Source organism: Palaemon carinicauda, chromosome 10, assembly GCF_036898095.1.
Source record: "Palaemon carinicauda isolate YSFRI2023 chromosome 10, ASM3689809v2, whole genome shotgun sequence".
Lineage (NCBI taxonomy): Eukaryota > Metazoa > Arthropoda > Malacostraca > Decapoda > Palaemonidae > Palaemon > Palaemon carinicauda.
In genome coordinates, this window is record NC_090734.1 from 141,572,948 (window position 1) to 141,579,679 (window position 6,732).

General features: G+C 33.8%; 1 long non-coding RNA gene across 3 annotated transcripts; it reads left to right on the plus strand.

Annotated features, from left to right (window-relative positions):
- Positions 1–1,057: 1,057 nt before the first annotated feature.
- LOC137648855 (uncharacterized) lies at positions 1,058–5,428 on the plus strand. 3 transcript variants are annotated; one of them, XR_011045718.1, is made up of 4 exons: positions 1,110–1,140; positions 1,767–1,880; positions 4,329–4,453; positions 5,216–5,428. It is a non-coding gene; the product is annotated as an uncharacterized lncRNA (long non-coding RNA). The 3 variants fall into 3 exon arrangements; XR_011045716.1 differs by lacking the exon at positions 1,767–1,880 and having other exon boundaries at positions 1,058–1,140; XR_011045717.1 differs by lacking the exon at positions 1,110–1,140 and having other exon boundaries at positions 1,151–1,880.
- Positions 5,429–6,732: the final 1,304 nt, after the last annotated feature.

Sequence of the window (6,732 nt, forward strand, 5' to 3'; positions counted from 1 at the left end):
AAGGGTAGAAGAGACTCTTTAGCTATGGTAAGCAGCTCTTCTGGGAGAAGGACACTCAAAAATCAAACTATTGTTCTCTAGCTTGGATAGTGCCATAGCCTCTGTACCATGGTCTACCACTGTCTTGGCGTAGAGTTCTCTTGCTTGATGGTACACTCGGGCACACTATTTTATCTTATATCTCTTCCTCTTATTTTGTTAAATTTTTTATAGTTTATATATGAAATATTTAATTCATTGCTGTTATTGTTCTTAAAATATCTTATTGTAATTGTTAATTGCTTCTCTTATTTCCTTGTTTCCTTTCCTCTCTGAACTATTTCCCCTGTTGGAGCCCCTGGGCTTATAGCATCCTACTTTTCCAACTAGGGTTGCAGGTTAGCAGGTAATAATGATAATAATAGTAATAATAATAATAATAATAATAATACTAAAGGGTCTCGGTTACATTTCACCAGTCGTCTCTATCTTGGGCTTTTAATTTATTACGTCTACATTCATCATCTACTTCACACTTCATAGTCCTCACCCATGTAGGCCTAGGTCTTCCAACTTTTCTAGTGCCTTATGGACCCGAGTTGAAAGTTTGGTGAACTAACCTCTCTTGGAGAGTGCGAAGAGCATGCCCAAACCATCTCCATCTACCCCTCATTATGATCTCATCCACTTGTAGCACTCGGGTAATTTCTCCTTCATCACTATCGTGAAAATCATTCTCTTAGCTGAAAAGGTTAAGATTAATTTCAAATGTACTGTGAGCAAAGTATATTTTCAAACCCATGTATAGAAAAAAAGTTTCTTATAAGCATAAGATTTTGCAACAATATATATTTTTTTTATAACTATCATGTGAAAATTATTGTTATGAAAAGTCCTCGTTCAAAGTAATACATTTTGATACATTTCTCAATGGAGTTTTATACCAAGTTATGGAAATATATATTTACACACTACACTGCTCAATAGATGGCAGCACTTACGCGATTGGGGAAGGGTCTCGAAAGGACGAAAGCTTCAGTTCATGATTTTGTTTTAGTGAATCGTCCTTGTTTGATGACGAAAGCCGACCTGACTTCCTAATAATATTTTCCGTTGTACGCATAAGTAGCAATGGTTTAAGTGTGTGAAGACGTTAGTAGTGTAAGTTTTGTGGAAATGTATATAGAAATATTCTCGAGGTGAATTGTGCTATTGTGAAGGGTTATATAAATTTAAATGCCCTGTTATATGAAATGTTTTATGCGTAGGACATTGATTGGCAATGTTTGGGGTATTATTTTAGAGAGAATAACCAGCTTAGCGACCTATAAGTACTTCAGAAACGCGTAAATCGCATTTTTCTGATTAGGAATGTACGATTAGTTATGCCCGAAGATTTATAGAACATAAGTAATTTATTTTTGTTACATTTACAAAAAGTGAGGACTTTATAACTAAGGCGAGTGGCTATTTAAGAGATGTTCACCCTTTGACTCCCACCAAAAAAAATGACTTCAGAGCTCCGCCCACTCTTTTTGTTCCACCTATACACTTAGTTTGTTTGCCCCACGTGACTTACTCACGCACCACGTGACTAGATACTTTGAAATGATTGGCTCGTTGTAAACAAACTAAAGCCAATTATACTTGAATATTCCTACCACTTTGGCGCTTCAGGCAGTACAAAGCATGGCCGTCGTTCAGATAACTTGTCGTGCATGTTATAGTCTACTTTGAATTTGAGACGATATCACTCTTAAGATTCCAAATTCATCACATTTCTGCAGGCACGTGTTTTACCTACCGAAGTATTTTGTCCTCGCTGTGATATAACTTGTACATATAGTGAAAAAAGGCATAAATTTTCGTGTGGCCGTCGAGGAAAGCTTAATAAGCAGAAGGTAAGAAAGTTTGTGTATTCTGTTAGCCGTTTTAAGGGGATGTTTTTAGACAGTGTTCATGTGAAACTCTGGGCAGTTGCTTTGTTTGTAAACCATTGGTTAGGAAAATCTTTTGATCATACCAATATTATACGTGGCCTAAAGTGGTCAATTAGAACAAGCGTAGATTGGCGATCGTTTTGTTTCGAAACGGAACAATGGTGTTCCAATGAACCGCAAATTGGTAGTCGTGACGTCATTGTGGAAATCGACGAAACTTTGTACATCGCTAATACAATCGTGGTCGACAACTTACCCAAGTGTGGTTGTTTGGGGGAATAAAGTGAATCTCTTAAGCAAAAATTAGTTATTCCTCTTAACAAATAAGGCCAAGACAGAAGTGCAGGGACGCTTATTCCACTTATTAAATAACTTATTTTACCTAGTTCTGTTGTGATTAGTGACGGGTGGGCAGCGTATCGCACACTTGCTGAAGGATATATTTGTCGACAGACTATTGTAGTGTGCACACGCAAAACAATGAACGCCTTTGGCGTGATATACAAAGTGGTAGAGACGCCCTGGTAACAACTTTTTCTCTAACAATATTTAAGATATTTGTTTATAGACAATTTCATTAGAGAAGTCAGTTGCATCAACTCTTTTATTGAAGCTGGGAAATTATATGTATCCCATAGTGACAGACAACGACACCGGGTCGAAACCGGTAATTCGTCTTCGGACAGGATATAGACTAACAAGGGCCTTTTTAAGGTTAATATAAACTTAGGCTTAGGTTGGTGTTATTTTAGTGTCTTAGGTTAAGTAATGCCCCGAAAATCCCTGTGGCCTTAAAGTGGGGGGGGGGGGGGGGGGTCGGTCGCAGTGAGGGGGAGCCCCCCCGCTAGGCCTAGATTGGGGTTCAGGGCCTTAGGTTAGGTGGTTGTTGGGTTAGTTTTGTTATAGAGTAAGTCTAAAACAGTTAATTTCCGAGGAAAATTAAAGTGATATTCGTGCAAAACCTCAATCACTCTGAAAAAACATTTTAATGTCCTTTTGGGCATAGTAGTAAATTATGAAATGTGTAGTAAATTATGAAATGTGTACCAAATTTACAATTTAACTCCATCCTGTATTCCCGTAAGGATTACGGCTCTGAATGTTTAACCGCTCACTTAACAGATTGAGCCATTAGTTTCTGATGGGAGTTTCTTGCATTTTTCAGAAGTCATTTGAGTGCTATTAGCCTCGGCCTTCTTATCTTCCGTCAGTTAGTCTTTGGTTAACCCATTAATCTTCTCTATATACGGCAATTAACTCCTGTAAGACAATACTTTAGCGTTACAGAACCAAAACTCGCCCCAAATTTTAGATAACTAAATTGTAATTTTAAAAATAGGTACATTTATAGATGAATACATACTCATGATTGTCTTTTTCAGAAACTTAGTAGCTATGTCTCTTATAACTTTTTTTCTTGCATTTTCAACTTTTGTATGTTAAAATACTTTTTAAATATTCTATATAACATCACGTTCGAATAAAGTAAAACATACTGTATATCTGATTTGTCATACTTAGTCATATGTGATATGTAGGCATACATTAGATTAGTTTGTAGGCCATTGTAGAATATTAGGTGTATATAAAACACAATTGTATATTTTTATTGAATCTGAAATGCATGATGCACCCTTGTGTACTCTTTAGTAATATAAACTAATTGTATATACAAACAATGTATAAAATAACTCTAAATTGAATCGCACATAAAAATAATAAAAGGATGGAAATAGAAATAAGGTAGGATAAAAGCCAACCAAAAATGAAAGATAATTTCAAAGGAACTTTAATAAATTAACATAAAATAGCAGTAAATACTATTGCACATATAAAAATTGAACTTAAAAAAAAAATCCAAGCAAGCTAAAATTGAGTCAGGTTATAGCTAGCGCATGTTTCTTTTTACACACTCTGCCGCTGTTCTTGTGTTTGGTGTACACTACATTTGCCTATTCCGCTAGGGAACAGGTATTCGTAAAACGCTTGAAGGTACTTTCTATTGGTCGGTTTATAGATTTTCAGATTTTTTTAAATTTTATGTCTATTGATTAATCAAAACTGAAGCTTTAAGTTTAAAACTTACAGAACTACAGTAAAACTTACAGAATTACAGTAGACTTTAAATTTAAGATAATTGTCTGATAAATTGGCGGTTAAATATTTTAGCACTAACTTCAAAAGCCTATTCCCTAATACGCAGCTGATTTATGAAACTGCAATTGATTACACCAGATAATTTTTTTACTTTATTCTTTTTCAATGAAGTTTAGTAATAAAAAAATTGAGTGCCCATTCATGCTTGCCTAGCCAGTTGGAGTTTACTCAAGAGCTGCAGTTTTGTTTAGTGATTTGCCATTGGCATGTTTGAACTGTATACAATCTTGGTAACTATATCATTCTTTTCAGTTTTGTGGCATCCGTGATAATAGGGACCAAGTGAATGACACAGAAAGAGGCATCCATTGAGTCTTAAAAAAGACTAGCCTTTCTTTTGGTCTCCAGCGAAGGAAAAGTAAAGTTAGCATCTTAAGGTAAGCTATAAATAACCTGGGCACAGATTTATGTAAATTGAGTAATGGCCAGCTTTTAAATTTTAGCTTAGCTGTCTCCAGATAATGGAATTTATTTGTCTAATGTAAGGTCTGATTGCCTTCAGACAGTTCATAAGATTAATTTATTTTGACAAGAAATCTAAACTTTGTAATAAGTGTTCAAATATTCTGTACAGTTACCAAAGATAATTTTAGACTTTTTCTGGCTTCATAAACCACAATTTTGCTCTTTAGTTGTTGGATAGATGATTTGTTTTACTTTAAACTTGTGCTTGGTATCTAATATCATAATTCCTTGGCTAAGAATGTAATAGCAAGGGCTACATGCTTGGTTTACTAGTATTATTATTATTAATTGCTAAGCTATAACCCTAGTTGGAAAAGCAGGATGCCATAAGCCCAGGGGCCCTAACAGGGAAAATAGCCCAGTGAGGTATTAGTATTTATTAGTTCCCGTAAATTTTTCAGGTTTAGTCTTTTTATATTTTTTCAGCCTCTGCTCTATTGAGGCCTAAAACACTGGGTACTGTTACGACTGTTTGCTACTGTTTGCTGTATTTTCTTATATTCTTGATCACAATATCAGGTCTTATAGCACCTCCTTCTATATATTTTCCTTAATTATCTTATGAAAGATGGTAGTGCCTCTGTTGGAGGTAACCGTTTCTGGTTCATGCTCCCATACCTTATCTTTTACTTCAACTTAGTATTTACATTGTTTTCCAATGTATATATTTACAGATCTCATTGTGATGAGCTGTTTAGTGACAATCTACAAGCAGTTCGGCAGGCTGAAACCAGATCACAAACACAAGACGGCTGCATGGCAACCTACACTAGTTTCTTGATAGGACTATCGTCCTTTCTCCATCAAAACCCATTGAGTTTTATTATGCCTTGCAAGATAACTTTTCCTGAGAAAATGCTTTGTCACATATTGCACTTTAATGGTTTCTCCCCGGTTTGAATTCTGATATGTGTTGTAAAATAACTCTTCCTGTTAAATGCTATGTCACAGGCATTACACTTTAATGTTTTCTCCTGTGTGAATTATGTGCTGAAAGATCTTTCTTCCTGTTGTAAAAATCAGAAACGGGCCAAATTTGAGGAATATAAAAAAAATTTGAATTCAGTGTAAATTGACAATTTACCCAATTTTAAACTTTCTAGCAAATTTGATAAACTTTTAGTTTGAACCTAATTAACTTTAAACCTGGCAAATCTGATTAAATGTTTTCAGTTTGAACCTCATAAGTGTCCTGTTATATTTATAAATTTCTTGCATATTCTGTGAGAACTTTGGTATTCCTTTAGGCAGTTGGCACTTATATTTAAGTTATTCTTGCATGTGCCTTTATAAGTTTGGTATTCCTTTAGGCAGTTGGCAGTTATGTATACCACTATTCAGAATGTTTTAAATATTATGGGGAATGTATACTATATCGGTGTAAAGATTTCTAATTTGAAACTGTAAGGTTTTATTAAAATTAGATTATTCTTATTGGAAAATCTTCTATAGATTCTAGTAATGGCAGTTTAGATAATTTAAATTTTATTTTTAAAATTAGCTCATGAAAGCTCTAAAAATTGTTTGCATAAAGTATATTCCATGTAATCTTTTTGAATATTACTTATAGCTATTACTCGTTCAAATTTTTTAACAGGGGAATACTGATTTGTAAAGGAACCACTACACTAAGTACAGTAATTGTCTAAAACTGTTTTTATTGGCAACTGCATATAAACAATTTTTAGTCTTTCATCAGGATTTATGAAACCAATGTCATTAACTCTTTAACCTTTTTTTTTTTTTTCGTTTTTCTATATCGGTCTTAAAAGTTTTTTAAAGGAAATTTCTTAGATTTTTAAATTAGTTCATTTTTTTATAAAGATTAGTTTCTTCCGGACAAATGCAGATACAATTTTATTTTATAAATTTTTAAAGTATATTGAATTTAAAGATCTTTATAATTTTTTCCTGGCCTTATTTTAAAAGCACCCAACAGTATTTATATTAAGACAATAAGTGGTTATGGTATTTCAAGCCTTTCGAAGGCTAGTGTTTAGCAAGGTTATGTAAGGGTTAGACTCGGTACAAACTATTTAAACTTTAATTACTGCTTGAATGCAGTTTCATATGGTCATGGTATTTAAACTCCTATTTCAAAGGTTAGTGTATAGGAAGGTTATGTAAATTATAGACCTGGTTTATTAAAAGTTTTTAAACAAATACTGCTTAAATACTGTATATTCATATT